Source organism: Pelophylax lessonae (assembly GCF_965119305.1).
Source record: "Pelophylax lessonae genome assembly, chromosome: 4".
NCBI classification, from domain to species: Eukaryota; Metazoa; Chordata; class Amphibia; order Anura; family Ranidae; genus Pelophylax; species Pelophylax lessonae.
Genome location: NC_138771.1, coordinates 368,404,749 through 368,424,865, shown reverse-complemented (window position 1 = coordinate 368,424,865; position 20,117 = coordinate 368,404,749).

Below are 20,117 nucleotides of genomic sequence, written 5' to 3'. Positions count from 1 at the left end.
CCAAGATTCAAGAACTTGCATATCCCTCTTGTATTTATACAATATTTAATTTCCGAAAAGCTACCATTACTGAGAAAATATGTAGGCTGCAATTGTTGGTCTTGTTTTTGAATATACTTGTTGCCATCTTCTCATGCTCACACTTTGGTTTCTGTACTTTTTTACTTCACTTGTATATTTTTTCCAGGTTAGTGACTAAGAAACATTTGAAGCTAGGTGAGAAGTGACAGGCTCCATATTTCTGTCACATTTCTTTTTATAATACATTTTCAACTCACTTCAATGCTATAAAACAACTCTACTATAAAAAAGTTTCCGAGTGAAAGCTTACCTGTAAAAGAAATAGTGAATATATGTCACCTCTGCAACTGAATACCACTTCGCTTTTAAGAAGTCAGCCCTTCCAGGAGTGCTGATGTCCTGGTTGTCCATAGAGCTCATTTGATAATCCTGCTGACCTCCACGTCACTACTGAGCCTTGTACTGATGTGGAGGTCAGCAGAAGAAACCAGTGAGAGCTGAGGGGGAAACTAAGAGATCTATACTTGAAAGTGTATCTTTAGGAATGGAGTAGTGTTTAGTAGCATGGGCTGCAGAAGACGTAAGCATTTACAGTTTTCTTTTACATGTATTCTTTCCCTAGGAAACTTTTATATATCAAGAGGGTCACTTTAGAGGTAAAATAATCATTGTAGTTATAGAAATATGCAGGTTGCTGTTGTTCACCTCCTTCTAAAATTGCTGTCTGGCTACCATACTTGTCATGTTGATTCCTTTGATTTTTTTTTTTTGAATAACTGTTTGGGAATAAGCATACATATTGAATTTGGTACTCGTTCTTAAATCTGTAGTTACCTGGCTGACATACTGATTAATGAGCTCCAGTGCTGACTAGTGATGTCGCGAACCTAAAATTCGCCGTTCGCGAACGGCGAACGCGAACATCGGCAAATGTTCGCGAACCGGCGAACCGGGCGAACCGCCATAGACTTCAATAGGCAGGCGAATTTTAAAACACACAGGGACTCTTTCTGGCCACAATAGTGATGGAAAAGTTGTTTCAAGGGGACTAACACCTGGACTGTGGCATGCCGGAGAGGGATCACGCAAAAAAAAGTTCTTAAAAATTATAATTTTTTGATAGAGAGCCAATTATTGGAAAAATTAAAAAAAAATAAAAATAAAAAAATTTCTTTGGATTTAGCATCTGGGGGGTCTAAAAAGTGTACCTGTGAAGTTTCAGCTCTGTAGCATGTCCAGAACCCCTAAAAAACAGCATTTGTCTTATATTTTCAGGAATATGGCTTCTCTGCGGCTGGCTTTTTCTCTTGCAGGCATTTATCGGGCATTTTTTTAGGCAGGCATGTCATTTTTTGTATTTAGTGTCTGGGGGGTCTAAAAAGTGTACCTGTCAAGTTTCAGCTCTGTAGCATGTCCAGAACCCCTAAAAAACAGCATTTTTCTTATATTTTCAGGAATATGGCTTCTCTGCGGCTGGCTTTATCTCTTGCAGGCATTTAGCGGGCATTTTTTTAGGCAGGCATGTCATTTTTTGTATTTAGTGTCTGGGGGGTCTAAAAAGTGTACCTGTCAAGTTTCAGCTCTGTAGCATGTCCAGAACCCCTAAAAAACAGCATTTTTATTATATTTTCAGTAATACGGCTTCTCTGCGGCTGGCTTTTTCTCTTGCAGGCATTTATCGGGCATTTTTTTAGGCAGGCATGTCATTTTTTGTATTTAGTGTCTGGGGGGTCTAAAAAGTGTACCTGTCAAGTTTCAGCTCTGTAGCATGTCCAGAACCCCTAAAAAACAGCATTTTTCTTATATTTTCAGGAATACGGCTTCTCTGCGGCTGGCTTTTTCTCTTGCAGGCATTTAGCGGGCATTTTTTTAGGCAGGCATGTCATTTTTTGTATTTCGTGTCTGGGGGGTCTAAAAAGTGTACCTGTCAAGTTTCAGCTCTGTAGCATGTCCAGAACCCCTAAAAAACAGCATTTTTCTTATATTTTCAGGAATACGGCTTCTCTGCGGCTGGCTTTTTTTCTTGCAGGCATTTAGCGGGCATTTTTTTAGGCAGGCATGTCATTTTTTGTATTTAGTGTCTGGGGGGTCTAAAAAGTGTACCTGTCAAGTTTCAGCTCTGTAGCATGTCCAGAACCCCTAAAAAACAGCATTTTTATTATATTTTCAGTAATACGGCTTCTCTGCGGCTGGCTTTTTCTCTTGCAGGCATTTATCGGGCATTTTTTTAGGCAGGCATGTCATTTTTTGTATTTAGTGTCTGGGGGGTCTAAAAAGTGTACCTGTCAAGTTTCAGCTCTGTAGCATGTCCAGAACCCCTAAAAAACAGCATTTTTCTTATATTTTCAGGAATACGGCTTCTCTGCGGCTGGCTTTTTCTCTTGCAGGCATTTAGCGGGCATTTTTTTAGGCAGGCATGTCATTTTTTGTATTTAGTGTCTGGGGGGTCTAAAAAGTGTACCTGTCAAGTTTCAGCTCTGTAGCATGTCCAGAACCCCTAAAAAATAGCATTTTTATTATATTTTCAGTAATACGGCTTCTCTGCGGCTGGCTTTTTCTCTTGCAGGCATTTATCGGGCATTTTTTTAGGCAGGCATGTCATTTTTTGTATTTAGTGTCTGGGGGGTCTAAAAAGTGTACCTGTCAAGTTTCAGCTCTGTAGCATGTCCAGAACCCCTAAAAAACAGCATTTTTCTTATATTTTCAGGAATACGGCTTCTCTGCGGCTGGCTTTTTCTCTTGCAGGCATTTATCGGGCATTTTTTTAGGCAGGCATGTCATTTTTTGTATTTAGTGTCTGGGGGGTCTAAAAAGTGTACCTGTCAAGTTTCAGCTCTGTAGCATGTCCAGAACCCCTAAAAAACAGCATTTTTCTTATATTTTCAGGAATACAGCTTCTCTGCAGCTGGCTTTTTTTCTTGCAGGCATTTAGCGGGCATTTTTTTTAGGCAGGCATGTCATTTTTTGTATTCAGTGTCTGGGGGGTCTAAAAAGTGTACCTGTTAAGTTTCAGCTCTGTAGCATGTCCAGAACCCCTAAAAAACAGCATTTTTCTTATATTTTCAGGAATACGGCTTCTCTGCGGCTGGCTTTTTCTCTTGCAGGCATATATATCAGTGGTGGGTGGGCAGTGGCACAGTACACTCTCTGTGGACCTGACAGCAGTCACTGGCACCCAGGCAACTGCAATTTAAAAAAATATATATTTTTTTTTACTTTGCAAGCTGCTGTGCCACCTTATATATCAGTGGTGGGTGGGCAGTGGCACAGTACACTCTCTGTGGACCTGACAGCAGTCACTGGCACCCAGGCAACTGCAATTTTAAAAAATATATATTTTATTTTACTTTGCAAGCTGCTGTGCCACCTTATATATCAGTGGTGGGTGGGCAGTGGCACAGTACACTCTCTGTGGACCTGACAGCAGTCACTGGCACCCAGGCAACTGCAATTTAAAAAAAATATATTTTATTTTACTTTGCAAGCTGCTGTGCCACCTTATATATCAGTGGTGGGTGGGCAGTGGCACAGTACACTCTCTGTGGACCTGACAGCAGTCACTGGCACCCAGGCAACTGCAATTAAAAAAATATATATATTTTTTTTTACTTTGCAAGCTGCTGTGCCACCTTATATATCAGTGGTGGGTGGGCACACAGTGGCACTGCAGTGTGCACAGTACACTCTGTGGACCTGACAGTAACTGGCAGCCCAGGCAACTGCAATAATAAAAAATATATTTTTTTTCAATTTATTGCAACAAGATGCTGTGCCACCGTATATATATCAGTGGTGGGCAGTGCACTGCAGTGGGTACAGTGCACTCTGTGGACCTGACACAGCACTCACTGCAATTATGACAGAGGAAAAAAAAAATATTTTTTAAAATGCAAGGTACTGTGCCTGTGCCACCCGAAATGAGTGTGGTGTGCACACAGTACAGTCTGTGGTAGGTCTGTGGCCTCTCACACACAGCGGGCAGGCAACTGCAGTGTACAATAGATATATATAGATATATATATAAAGAAAAAATTACCTTACCAGCCCTTAAAAGGGCTTTTGGGGACACTATATATATATATATATATATATGTATATATATAAATAAAAAAAATCCTCAATTACCAGCCCTTAAAAGGGCTTTTGGGGACACTAGATAGATATAGATATATATATATATATATAAGAAGAAACAACTCAATTACCAGCCCTTAAAAGGGCTTTTGGGGATGCTAGGTATATATATATATATATATATATATATATATATATATATATATATATATATATATATATATATATATATATATATATATATATATATAAAAAAAAACCCACAAATACCAGCCCTTAGAAGGGCTTTTTGGGGTGCTGATATTACAGCAGTAGTGGACCAAGAACACTGCAAGACCAGGAACACTGACTAACTGTCCCTAGCTTAACAGCAGCAGCAGCAGCAGCAGCAGCAGCAGCAGCAGCTCTCTCCCTACTCTCACTACACACACTGCTTCAGAATGATCTAAGATGGATGCTGCCCTTGCTTATTTATAGGAGGTGGGAGGGTGTGGGAGGGAGGTATGCTGATTGGCTGGAAATGTGTCTGCTGACTGTAAAGTTCAGGGTCAAAGTTTGCCTCAATGATGTCTTATGGGGGGCGGACCGAACATCGCATATGTTCGCCGGCAGCGGCGAACGCGAACATGCTAAGTTCGCCGGGAACTGTTCGCCGGCGAACAGTTCTATACATCTCTAGTGCTGACACATGATATGTATGGAATAAAAAACAGTGTCCTAGATGCATGCATGTTCATAGTGTAATCTTGGATCAAAATTCGATCAATGGCTATGAAAACTGCAGTTTTATTCTAATTTAAACTGCTATTTACCCTCTTGGAGTTAACACTGAAGTGCAAAAGCTCACAAATTGCTTTTACCTATTTTTCTTTCTTTTTGTAGCCTGCTCTTTCTACTGCACACAACTTTGTGAATATTTTGATATTTTGAGCCAAAGACATTTTACTTTGACTGGCTGACAAGCCTATTATCCATTTCTGCAATCCTTCTCATCCACTGACTGCAGAGATCTACAGTATGTAGCAGTAGTTCGTCACTTTTGCAAGCAACTGCACTTGAGGACAGTGACAAAATAATAAATCACCCTCAGGATTCTAATATGGAGCTAGGAAACAACCCAGTGCTTTGAGACACCCCTCTTAAAACAATATACAATGCTTCAAAGCAGTTTTTTTAAATTGTTAAACTAGCAGACAGACAAATGGATGCTATAAACTTCAAGCTGTCATTAAAAAGATATGCATGCATCTATTTCTCATTAAACCTCTGTGCGTATCTAATCAGTTCAGGCAGCTCTTGCGCATCAGACTTACAGAAAACAACTTATGTGCATTTAACTCACTACATTTTCTCTGTACAAGTACCTGACTCAGCACCTACTGCACACTACTAATCACAACAAAATCACTGAAAAGGTGTTCAAGAGAAGTACTTGCATCAATCCAAGTCTTTTTGACTCTAAGAACACAAAATTAAACCTCATTTTTACGGCAGGCCTCTTCTGTGTGAAAGGGAAAAGTTTTTCTTGAAAGAGTGTCATAATCAGAGTGGGGACATTTGTATGCATGAGTGAGACAATAAGAGTTACATAGACTTTAAACTGAAATGTAAAATACCAAGCTGTTCTTGGGTTGTCATTTGTGGAATGTGTTCCCGCTGTCCCATTATACCGGGATTAGGCTGTTCAACAGTGTTATTTGTCATCTTGTAAAACTTCACATCACCTGGAACTGTTTTAAATGATTTGAAAGTCATTTGACAGTCATTGTTACATCATGAGTTGTGCTCTAAATCAGATGCCTAGTCCCAACTGCAGGCAAACGCCTTGACCCATCTCCCACTGCATTGGTAGTAGGGATGATCGAATGGTTCGGGTCGACCATCGGTTCGACCCAAACATTGGCTGTTCGAAATTCGGCCGACCAGAACCGACCAAAATGCAATGGGACAGGAAATGGGCTTTAAAAGGCCATGATTGGACCAGAACCATCAGTAAAAGCCAATTTAGGGGGCAGGAGAATGCTAGGAATGTGATTGGAGTGACTAGTTGGTCCAGAGGCCAATCATTAGTGAATACGCCCCCCAGTATATAAGATAGCCCCACCAAATTCCTAGCATTGTAATACAGGGACATGGAAGAGAGTGGAAGCAGTTCTGTTACTTCTGCTTCAAAGTGTCATTTAGCAATTGTTAGTGTGAGGAAAGGGATATCTAGTGTAGTTAGGGTACTATTTTCCACTTTAGTTAGCTTTAATAATCTAGTTTCTGTAGGGAAAGTGTTAAGTGCCAGGGTGACCGTAGTGTAGTGTAGGGTTAACTGACTCTGACTGCTATGCCAGGCAAAACATCTGAACTTCTGTATAGGGGTATATATACACACACACTTATATGTATACATATACATACACATATATAGGTGTGAAAGTAGCAGAACACTATACTTGCGCTAATGAAATAATTAACACCAATATGTCTCCGCTCCTATCACACCTATATATGTGTATGTGTAAAATACATATAAGTGTGTGTGTATATATACCCCTATACAGAAGTTCAGATGTTTTGCCTGCCTCCAAAGACCCACAAAAAATGCCCAAAAAAAACCGCCCAGGTGTGTTATTGCAGGCGTTTTTTTTGGGCATTTTTTGTGGGTCATTGGAGGCAGACAAAACATCTGAAATTCTGTATAGGAGTAAATATACACACACACACTTATATGTATTTTACACATACACATATATAGGTGTGATAGGAGCGGAGACATATTGGTGTTAATTATTTCATTGGCGCAAGTATAGTGTTCTGCTACTTTCACACCTATATATGTGTATGTGTATATATACATATAAGTGTGTGTGTATATATACCCCTACACAGAAGTTCTGATGTTATGCCTGCCTCCAATAACCCCCAAAAAATGCCCAAAAAAACACTTGCTACAAAACCGGCAAGGTGTATAATCCTGTGACTTCCATTGGCTTTTAAAGTGTGTTCTCTCTTTTGCAGTCAAATTTTAGAAAACTCAACTATATATTTGTTATGTTTTCCCATTCACACAATATGCTTTTTTTTTTTATTTTTAATATTTCTTGCATTTTAGATATTTCTCAGAAGGAGGTGTCATGGCTGAATGCAAGGTTTTTTGAACAATGTTAGAGTAAAGGGTGTCCTAAGTCAGTCCATGCAATGTAAAAAGCCCAGTCTCTACACCTTAAACTCTTTGTCAGGACTGACAGCTGTTCGAAGCTAGTTACAATTGATAATGACGATCTGTCTGCCCAGTAGTGACAGGTTTAATTATAGCAAACACATTGCCCAGTCCCCTCATAAGCAAGTTGAACTGCATAGGGTTTCCTTTTGCTGGAGAGTCCAAAATAGAGCATCATAAATATTTAGGCTGTAATTTAAAAGGATTTATTACGTAGTTATGCTATGTAAATGTAGACATGTATAACAAATATAAAGTAGGAGCTATCTCAATTTGGCTGCAAAAGTAGAAATACACTTTAGGGCAATGAAGGTCCCTTTCGAACAACTGAACACTTCCCACAATCAAATCAAGTTTACAACAGCTAATTTTTCTGTGTGAGATTGTTTATTTTCTAGAGTTGTATGTTTGTGAGCTGTTTTCCCAGTGAGGGGCTGTGAGTCTTACCATTTTAGCCCCTTTTATATGGGCAATTCGATCAGGTGCGCCTGTCAGTTTTTAGGTGAGATTGGATGGTCCATGTATCCCTTTGGACTGGCAGGTGTAAACAGACTTGTGATCTATCACCCTCTGTCTAGGCAGATCAAATCAGAGAGCAAAGCAGATCAGAACCGAGTGAAAGGGGACTTTAGGTTTTTCCCCCACATCTGACTTTGCTTCTCCTTGGCTCTCCAATAGCTTGGCTAATCTCACCAAAAACAACAAAATCATCATTAAGTCTGCTGACAAAGGTGGTTGGATCATGGTCCAAAATAGATCCAACTACCTTCAAGAATCAGCCAGACTATTGTCAGACGCAAACACCTATACCAAATTAGAAAAAGACCCGTTAGCAGAATTTACCTCAGAAGCACACCAACTCATCAATAATGCTGCATCAGAAGGCATTATTAACAAAACAGAAACAGCCTTCTTGAAACATGATCTCTACAGCAGACCATATTTCTATCACCTACCGAAGATTCACAAAGACCCAATCAATCCACCCGGCAGACCCATCCTGGCAGCCATGGAGAGTGTCACTAGCTATTTTTCTATTTATATCAACCAGTTTTTACAACCACTGGCACAAAATCTTCCATCTTATGTTAGAGACAGCATACATCTTCTTGACATGCTAGCCAACTACACATGGGAACCCTCCTACATGTGGCTGTCACTGGACGTCTGCTCCCTATACACATCAATACCGCATGATGTGGGCCTATCAGCAGTCAAACATTTTCTAGAAGAAGACTCAAATATGAATCCTCGCCAAACACAATTTATCCTGGAAGCCACAGAATACAGCCTAACTACATTAGTTAATATTTTTATTCTGTGATGTATTTAAAATATAATGGTTCTGCTTGTACTTTAACCTTGTAAATCAACCCATTAAATTAAAAAAAAAAATGAAAGGCAAAATTTTTGTATAGATGTAAAAAAACAGGCAGAGGCAACAGTACACAGAGCTTCCCAATAGATGTGCAGCAAGGGCGTGTCAGGACAAGTCTGATCTTTGGAGGAGAGTACACTTGAGTTCCCAGCATAGCTAGAGAACCGCAATGTGCTCTTCTGCTTAGTGTAGTCAGTTTTTAATAGGAAAGCAGAGGGACTGGCAGGAACACCAGGGATTTCACATAAATGAAGCAATACAAAGAAAACAACATACTTTGTCAGTACATGGTACAGAAGGCACATCTCAGGAATATGAAGTGTTGAGGTAACAAATGCTTTAACCCTTAAAGTATAACTAAAGGCAAAACTTTTTCTATCATTTTGGATAGAGCAAGGGAGGGTTATAAGCCCTGTCAGATTTTTCACCATCTGTGTCCCATCGCGGAGATTTCTCATCACTTCCTGTCCCATAGCCAAACAGGAAGTGAGAGGAAATCTCGTAAATTAAGGGAATTCCTTTGGGGACCCTTAGGTCACCAGAACTAGTGTACCCCATTGGAAGATTTCACCTCTATTGCTTTCTGGGGACATCCTAAAATTTAGGATTGTCTTTTACTTTCAGTATTAATGATAGTGGTAAATGGGACAGATTGAGAAGGTGAATCCCCTTAACAGTGGCACAGACATTAATTAAAACCTACAGGTGTTCTAATTTTTCTAAACTTTATCCAAAACTAAAAAAAAAAGTTTTGCCTTTTAACTATATTTCAGCCAGAATTGGCCTCAGTCCTGGGTCTAATTTTCTTAGAGGAATACATATTTTCCTTACCATGGAATGTCATTATTTATGAATCGCCCGTGTTATCACAGTGTCATGTTTTTTTATCTGTTTATACATTTGCACTGTATGTTGTATTTTTTAATACATTTTTGTCTGGACATGCTTTTTAATTATTTTATGTTTCAGTGAAAGTGTGGATTTCTGCACTCCCACTTTAGTGCTTTAAGCGGGCATAGCCAAGTACTGGTCTCACATAAGTCTTCGGACAGACACGTTTTGCGGGAGGGGGCATGTCAGACCACTGTAATTGGAACTCAGGAGGCAAATAGCTTGCTATGAAAACCAATTCACAATCTCAAAAAAAGAAAATCCCTTACGTTGGGAGGAAAACATTCACAAAACTAGGGAAATTAACCCCAAACTATACAAATGAAAGCAACAATACTGTATATAAAGAGCTTTAGGTGTTCCTCAAAAGCTAAAAAAGGCAAAAAGGAAAAATCAATACATACATAAAAAAATATATATTTTTTAAAAAATGTCTCCACCTTTTATCCCTAAATCCTATTCCATAAAGAAAAACAATTACATAATCACAATAATTGATGAACAGACCAATAAATATAAATCTCTATAAAGACTGAAAAATAAAAAAATCAATAATTAGGCAAAAAAGAATAATATAAAAAATTATAAACTATGGAAACAATTAATATAACCAATAACATTAAACATACATTTTCAAAGCACACAAAAAGACACACATAAAAAAAAGCCATTCAAAACACACAAATATGGGATTGCACTAAAACAATTGACTGAGACAATGTGATCCTGCTGGAGATAGGTGTCACAGTGAAAAGTTGAATCACAGATTAATAGATGAACCAGGCCAACATAACTCTTTCTGCTGACACATTCGACTTTTGGATCTCATAAAACAGGATAATTCAAGATGCACATCGGGTATGTTGTACACATCATGTGTAGATAACATACATCCATAAAGGCACACTCTAAGATACTCAGTTATTTTCAGTAAACAGTCACACATGGAAATGCAAATTGAACATGAACCATTCTCTCCTTATGCTGCAATTACTGTATGTGTATGTATTGGACAACATGAATCCAAATAAACCACCTAGGGATGTTTGGGGATGTCTACTGGGAAGATCAGTATTGGGGGAAACTCTGCTGGTGCGGGAAGAGATTTGTATTGGGGGGGGGGGCAGTGAGGTGGGGGGGATTTGTACTAAGGGAGATATCTGTACTTGGATCAGAGCTGTACTAGGGGGAGATCTGTACTGGAAGGAGCAGAATTTTACTAGCAGGAGGAGGAAGATCTGTACTTGTGAAGATTTTGGCTTGTGGAAGATCATTTTTAATTGTACTCTTTCTACTGACCAGTGCATTATGTACTCCTGAGCACTGTGCTCTGTATGCTACACAACTCTTGATTGTGGCATAATAATTGTTGTATACACACAATGTGTACAACATACCAGGAACATATTTGGGGTACAAGAACTCTGCCATAGATTACAATACACACTCTGATTAGGCTCAAGTTCTCAGCCCCTCCCACTGTTAGCACAATTTTGCCACACCCAAAATATAACACAGCACCCTGTGTGTGGCATCCAATTGTTTCCTTGTGTCTAAAGCCAGCCCCCAACCCAAGGAAAAAATATTTATAGCTCTGCGATGAGGATGTTTCACATATTAACACACAACTCTTTCACTTTCAATAATGACCTATATTTCCAGTGTGGCACAATTCCGAGCCGTTTTGCTGGATATGGGTCCCCCTGGATTACCGCTAGCAACAACAGCACATTTACGCATGTTCTCCAAGTGTGAGCACTGAGACAATGACCAGTCCAGTATCTTTGTTTTTTTTGTATTTATTTGGTAACTTGGATAGGAGAAGGAATGAGTGGGATAATCCTGGAACTAAACTAGGCACATTTGGCGGAGACACTTGAATATCGCTGTTTGGTGCTGACTTGACGCTGGCTAAATGGCTATCAATGCTGACTTGATGCTGGTTAACTCTGGCCGGATGCCTGTTAATGCTGAATTGACTTGGGACTGACTAAAGAAGTCCTCTTCTAGCTCCCCTAAGCACTCCTGCTTATGTAGCCACTTGAATACACTGCTGCACTGCTGAACACTTCAGGGCCCGCACCTGCGCCCCCTTTCTCTCTCTAATCTTCAGGGCTTAGATACTGGCACCCCCTTTCTAAGCCACCACCACTGGCTAGCTGGCTCCCGGATTCCTTTGACCTTCTGGAGTGGTCCCCTCTCTCAGGCAGACCCCTGGGCAGTTTTGAGTACTCACAACACTGTTTTTCCAGGAAGCTTCTGCCCAGCAGCTCCACTTGGTCCACAGCACTCTGGATCCTTTCTGTAGCCCAGCTCAGCCTCTGAGCCTCTGGTCCTCTAGGCTGACTGCGCAGGACATACTCGCTTGCTCTGACAGGTAGGAGAGACAGCCGTCAGCTTCCTCCTGGGACTCTGCTTCCTGCCAAAGACAACATGTAACATGCTGCCCTCAGACTTATATCTGATCCCAGGGTGCTTTGCGACAACCTCCGCCCACTGAGACAGCTATAAGCCCACTTGTGCTATTGACCAGGTTTCCTTCACTGTCCAACAAGAGCCCTCATTGGATACAGTGGGGAGACTCCCAAGACTCAACAGACCACATCTGATGCACATGACAGCCTAACTAAATGATCACCCCCCCCTCCCCGATAAGCAGACAGGGCCACATATATACTTTTTCTGGGCCACATATATACTTTTCCTAACACCTTCCTAGGAGGGTGCTACACCAGTGTATGGCACCAATGTGCCAAGGTATTTATGGCAGATCTGGAGGAAAAATTCCTTAAGAGCATATGACAAAGGCCATATATTGTAAATTACAGTATTGATGATGATTTCATCATGTGGACAGAAGGGAAAACATTTTTAAAAATGTACCCATTTTTTTGTAATGTGTTTCACCCTGCAATCACACACAAATGAATTCACCTTAAATTCAAAATAAACTCACAATAAAAGCCATGAAAAAAGATGGTTCTGCTTAGGGACTATAAGGACCTTAACACCAAAGTCTATGTACAAAATTGTATTAAAAAATATTATACAGTAAAGTACCAGGCCGATTATATGCCCCTACTACGCAACATTGGTTGGGGAAATAGACAGGTTGGATACATACTATCTATCGAAACCAGGCAGACTAGCAGCATTCAAAATGCTTTTACTTCCCAAAATTCAATATGTATACAGAGCATTGCCATTTGATGTCCCACCCTCTTTTTTCATCTCTCTACAAAATCTCATCACAAACTATCTCTGGCAAGGAAAAAGCTCCAGGTGTCCGTATGCAATTTTAACAAAACACAAAAAATGTGGGAGAATGGGAATACCAGACATGAGAGATTAGGATGATGCAGTCATACTAGATACTGGATAGCCCCTTCCCCGTTGAAATTTTGGTGTACAATAGAACAAGCTTTTATAACAAAAGGCAGTCTTAACTCACTGCTTTTGGCAAATTACCTTCATCAAAAATCTCCCAAACACATGTATCTCACAATCTCAGCCACCATTCAGGCCTAGCAATGGGCCTGGAGGAACCTCATACAAAGCACTAAACACACATTTTCACCCCTGGACCTCCAGCTCCCTCTCTCCTCGTTACCATTTGTAATCCCCAAACTATCTCTTAAGAAATTAAACTCTAATTCCAACATAAATGTCACAGACATGCTGAAAGACAAACAATTCTTACTATTTACTCAAGTGGCCCAAAAATATAACATTTCAAGCAGTGAATTTCTCACATGCGCCCAAACAACCTTTTATTTCCAATCCTGGGAAGTGCCAAATGTTAATATACCCAAAGAGGTGTGGGCTTTTTGGACAGAGGCAATTCCAACTACTAAAGGCATCTCCTTATTCTATACCCTCCTTAACTCTAAACTTATCCTTGAGAAAACCTCATCCATGCTAAAGTGAGAAACAGATCTCCACAGTAACTTTACTGTCTCTCAATGGCAATCAACCATCCAAAGTAACTACAAATATACCAAAAATGTCACTTACTGGTACATTTTACAGATAGTACACAGATAGTATCTGACCCCTTACCGCATAGCCAAATTCTCACCATCGGCAATAATTCAAGTGATTGTAAAGGCTGTTTTTTTTTTTTTGTTATTTTTGGAATAGCAAACACCTCATCTGTGCAGTTGGTTTTGCACAGAGCAGCCCAGATCCTCCTCTTCTCTGGTCCCTCATTGCTGCTCCTGGCCCTTCCCTCCTGTCGAGTGCCCCCAAAGCAAGCAGCTTGCTATGGGGGCACCCGAGCATGTGTCCATTCAGACATGGAGCTGCCATTCAGCCCTGCCACCTCTCTCTCTTGATTGGCTAACTGACTTTGATAGACAGCCGTGGGAGCCAATGGCACCGCAACTGTGTCCCAGGCAATCAAGAGGGAGTGTCCCCGATGGCTGAGGGACTCGTGGACATCGCCGGACAAAGAAGGACCTCAGGTAAGTATTAGGGGGTGCTGGGGGGACTGCTACACCCAGAAAGTATTTTATCTTAATGCAAAGAATGCATTAAGATAAAAAAATCTTCTGACTATACAACTCCTTTCATGTTGGTGAGGTTGCTTACATGAAGGTACGCTATATCATGCATTGTGGAAGTTTCCAAATATAAAAAGCTTCAGGGACTTTGTTTTCAAACGTATTTCCTCCATTAGTGGCTGCATACAAAAACTGGACCCTAATCTAGCATTACTTAGTATCAATGTAGGCAAAATACCCATCACTTTTAGAATGTTGACTATGCATATACTTTAGTAATCTCAGTGATTTTAGGTGTTTTATTACTCTTTTAGTTTCTTAGGATAACGAGTATGGCCACATAAACAAGTAGATCTGGTTTGCACTTATGAGCAACATCTGGCATATAATGCCAGGAAACATTTGCAATTTCATACCTCGCGGGATATGTGGTTAACCAGGCATAAAAATGATGCTTCTAGTCATTAAAGGAAATCCTGCTATATTATTGCTTCTATTTACTGACTTTGAAATTAAGGTAGTCCAATGCAGATAGAAAGAATATATATTTTTTATGTGTACTAGTAGGTTTTATTTTCACTCTTATCTTTTTTTTTTTTTATGCGTTGCTTTGGTTTTCTATATTTGTTATCTCCTTTTGTCCTTCCTGGATTTATGAGCCCTGCGCTGGATGTACCCGACAGCACAATTTAGTGAACACTCTGTATCCCAACGAACCAGTCTTATTTGACAACTTTTGATTGTATGTTATGCGTACTGTACATCCTTTCCTGTATTTTCTATTTTGAAACTTAATAAAAAAGTTATGCTGAAAAAAAAAAAAAGAATAAAAATACGGTAAAATGTATCAAAATGTATTCATTACAACACATCCTTCACCCTCCACCACATGACATGACAATGTTGTTAAGACACATGCAAAGGTTGTCTGGATCACTCACAGCCTGTATAAATATAATGTGCAGTATTGATGCAGATTCCACCATAAACCTCCATAATCTGTAGAACTTTGTTTGTCATAGAAAGCATTTACAAATTAATTATCACTTTATTGGTGCTAATAAGTTTTTACCACTCTGTGACAAAAGCATATTTCTACAGATTGTGTAGGTTTATGGTGGAATCTGAGTCAATATTGCGCATTATATTTTTACAGGCTGTACGTGATCTGGATGGCTTTTGTGTTTGTTGACAACGTTGTCATGTTTTAATAGGTGGAGGGTGAAAGTTGAGTTGTAATGAATATATTTTTATATATTTTACTGTCTTTTTTTTTTAAATACATTTTTGAATGGACTTTGGTTGAGAGTCAAGCTCCGTTTAGTCCTTTTTTTTTCATGGCTTTTAAAATGGCTTAATTTTGAAATTACTGTTTTGGTTTACAGGACTACATTAACTATGGTGAGTGGGAGCTCTCTAGTTAAGAGAAGATTAATTCTTACAGTTTTTCATTTATTCTGTTGTATAGTTTAGAGAATTTATTTTGATCTATTTGTTTTGTAAGGTAGTGGTCAACCTTCCCCCTCTATACTGACATTGTAGTCCCTGGTGGGGCACAGGTGATGGCATTTCTACTGGGGGAAGAAAAAGATTTGGATATACCGGCTGCAATTAATAAATATACTTCAGATTTACAAAAGAAACAAAATGAGATTTCTAAAAGATTTAAGGAACAGAGAAAAAAATTATTATTACATATCTCAATGTATTATCTTTGGAAACATATATTGAGCACGTCATTATCAAACGGGGATAATCCACCAACAGATCCTTTACATAATGAGAGTTTCCTTTCTAAATAGAAACAGGATTGTAATAAACATGGAATAGAACTAATTAAATGAATTGTGGAAGAAGAGAATCTACAATTGGGTGAGTTAAAAATATGCACAGAAGAGAGCTCTAAAGGCTTAGAGCCCTTCAAAGACACAAAGCAGTTTGCTATATATAATAGGCTCTTAACCACTTGAATACTGGACACTTCTCATGACCAAAGTAATTGATGACAAACTCAGTTGGGCAAAAGAGGTAGGTATTTTGAATAAAAATGAACCTAATACTTGAAGGTATGTGAATATATCATACCATTTATTTATACGATTCCAAAATTTCATAACATTTTTTACATTCCTCCAGGAAGATCAATCATATCTTCAGTAATGGGCCCACTTGAAAGGTTAGGCAAATAGACTATGTTACCAAAAGTATTGGGATGCCTGCCTTTACAAGCACATGGGTTCAATATTGAGTTGGCCCACCCTTTGCAGTTATAACAGCTTACATTTTTCTGGGAAGGCTGTCCACAAAGTTTAGGAGAGTGTCTATGGGAATGTTAGACCATTCTTCCAGAAGTGCATTTGTGAGGTAAGGCCCTGATGTTTAATGAGAAGCAGACAGAAGCAGAAGAAAAGGTGATTATACTGTCTAAAGCTGTCCATGCATGGTTGTACATAAGTCGATCTACCGACTGACTTCTGTACAATGACCCTGTCCGATTGTTCCTGCTCAGTCAGCCCTGCAGGCTTTAGCCTGCAACACTGATCAGTGTATTCTGACGGTTTGGAAGTCCGCTCACTGTCATAATACAATAGCTCTGTCTGCATTGCATGTGTGGATGGAGAAATCAAGTCAGTTTTTTTCCATTCCACCCACTAGTCAAACAAAAAAAAGGGACTCATTTATGGGCTGACCAACTTTTTTTTCTTTACAGGTGTTCATTTTTTTTTTTTTTTATTGCTGGAAAAAGATGACATTGCAGTACTCAGCATATAGGCGAATACAATGCATCAAAACAGATCAAAGCAGAAAACATAGTACATGAGAGTTCAATGTAATGTCATAATCAATTGTCATTGTATCTAATGCAATAAAATCAATTTTATCTTATCTGCATTGATTATCTCCCAGCATTTTTTTAAACTTATTTATGAATAAGAAAAGAAAGAAGCATAACCTACAAAAAGAAAAAAAATTAGTGTGAACATGAGCAATAAAGAACATTTAATACACTACCCTCTTAAAGTAGTCCATCTCCTAAATGCTGCAGTCACACATCTCTATCATTAGGTTAAAGGGGTTGCAGGAAAATCCATCGACTGAAACCAAATTTTGGTAATATTTTTTGGGACATCCACGAGTCTCATATCTTAATCTATATAACAGGATAGCAGCATGTATCAGAGTTTTCAATGCCCCAACATCAAGGGTGTCTGTATGTAAAGGAATCCATTTTCTAACATAAAAGAAAATTAATCTGACAAGTTTCTTGCTGGCTTTATTTCTCTCATGATTTTATATCACCCCTAGTAGGCATGTTAGGGAAGTACAAGTATTGTTTGTTCATTAGTTTGTATACATTTTGGAATATTTTTCAGGGCATAGGAAAGAATATATATAAATCTGGGCAAAAAAATCATTTTAAACGGATACATTCTACTCATAAGGGATAGAGGAAGGACCATTCACTTACGAACCCTGTCCCTAAAGGTGTCAATAATATGATTCAGGTTACTTGATATAAAGTTATCTATAGAGAGTTGAAAATACCCAAATATCTAAACTGTGATGAAATTAAGATCAGATACATGGAAGAGAATTATATCAACAGGGAAGTGAAAAACACAATAATCGGCAAACTCCTGGATAAGTGGTAACGCTGCTAATAATGAAGAGCATGGGTCCTGCAAGTAAAGAAGTATATCATCAGCGTATAATGATACATGCTACTCCAAAAGCTCCATCATACATGCCCTCAACTCTGGCATCCTCCTTTACTTTTGCACCCAAGAGCTCAATGACCAATGCAAACAAAAGAGATGACAAGGGGCACCACTGAAAATATGAATTGTGTTGAAAATGATTCCCATGTAATTTTTATATAGTGATTTAATCCATGAAACAAAAATGGGACCAAATCCCAGGGGCCAGGACGATGTCATCATTTGGAACCAGTGAGGAACTGGTAGCCTGTTAGATGTCTGTGAGGCTTGTATGGAAAATGGAGCTATCAGAAGAAATTTGTTTTTGCCTTTCATAGCCTGGTGTGCTCGAAGCACCAGGGAAATGTGAGTACCCCCATTCTTCTGTTATTTAATCAAATTAATTTTAAAGGACTTATGCACTATTATGCCTCATTTCCACTGAGCGGTACGGTATGCAATTTTTGCCGTTTCCATTGTCAAAAGCTGTGAATGGTACCCTAATTCCAAACCGTACCGTACCACTTTTTTGGGACCCTTTTGTTGGGGTACCAAGCACATTAGTACTGTACCAACAGGGTGGAGCTACACTGTTGAGGTACTGTTGGCGGTGGAAACGCAAGCCTAATCAAGTTGTACCGTTCCTAACTGCTCAGGGGAAATGAGGCATTAGGTGGGGATATAACAGTGGGGAAGCTTGGAGAGCGCTGGTTGTAGCCTGAGAGAGGCCAAGAGGCTTTTATTGACCTGACTTAATTGTGCAGGTCACACATCACCAGGTGAGATTATTCCTGGTGGGGGGGCGCACCTTGTGGTGATGCTGCTTTCGTTATTTGAGCACTAATGAGAAGTGGATGGAAAGAGAAGTACTATCTGTGAACAGTAAGTTTTATAAGGGGTTGCCTGCATGGACTTCAGTTTGGACTGCAGCTATTTGAATAAATAATTGTTGTACTGGCATTTGCATGTATATGTAATCACATTTTGTTTATTTTATTATTTAGTTTTTGTTAGAAGAATTTTATTTGTATTGAAATTTGCAACAAATATCAATTAATTGTTTTCTATACTTGATGCCACTAATTATATGTTTTATGTATATAGAGCATCACAGTGTGGAATTATTTTAACACTTTAAGTTGCACTTAGCACATCTATGGGATTTTAAACAGTGTCAGTGGCTCAGCTCGGTATTTTTTTCCCTTGGAATAATTGGCTAGTAGCTCGCAGGACCACCTACATTACAACCAAGTTTTTCAAGTAACAAAAAGGTAACGCTATTTTACAGAATAAAATGCCTTTTTTTATATCTAACAAGGCCACCACCCTAGTCCTAGAGTTGTTGTGTCATGTCTTACAGTTGACAAATAATCTCTTAAGATTATTTTAAACTCAACTTCCAGGCATAAAACCTGTTTTATCATATTCAATACATGTAGTAATGAATGACTGATTGCAGCCTCCCAGCAATAACCTTAACCAGAATATTTACATCTGCATTTTAATAAAATGGGGCAATAAGAGTTGTATCTCCTGACATCCTTTCTTCTCTTAGGGATCAAAACAATGAGAGCTTTCCTCATGGATGGTGGTAAACTACCCATCTTTCTTGCAAGTACAAACATATGAAGTAAATGAAGGACAAGAGTTTCACTTTGTCTGATACCGCTCTGCAGGGAACCCATCCAATATCAGAGATTTACAAGTAGTGAAATAAGCAATAGCAGTCTCAATTTCATCCATGGTAATCTCCTGTTCTAATAGGATCTTGTGAGTTTCAGTCAACTGAGAATATCAATGGAAGAGAAGTAGGAGAGCAATCCCTTCTTAGTAACATTAATTTGTGCCCCCTAAAGGTTTTTATAAAAATGTAGGAAAAATTGAAAAAGCCAAATGTGTCCCAATCCATATCACCTTGTTTTGTCCACTGGAAAATGGAAATATATTCTGGACTAGCCAAAAAAATAAAGCTAGCAGACAGCTGTTTTTATGACTATATTCAAAAATACTTTTATGTTGAAATAATTTTGTCTTACAAGTACATTTAGGGTCCTTTCACACGGCCGCTCCGTGTGTCCGCAAATCATCCTATTTTTTTGCGGATGATTTGCGGACTTTAATGTAAGTGAATGGCACTGCGGATGTCAGCGGAATACCATCCGCTGACATCCGATTTTCCTCCTTTCAGTTCTGTTCCGTTTTTTGGAATGGAACAGAACCCTATTTTTTCATCCGTGTAAAAAACGGAAAGGAAGGGAAATCGGATGTCAGCGGTGTCATCCGCTGACATCCGCAATGCCATATACTTACATTATGTCCGCATATCATCCGCAAACGGATGGGAT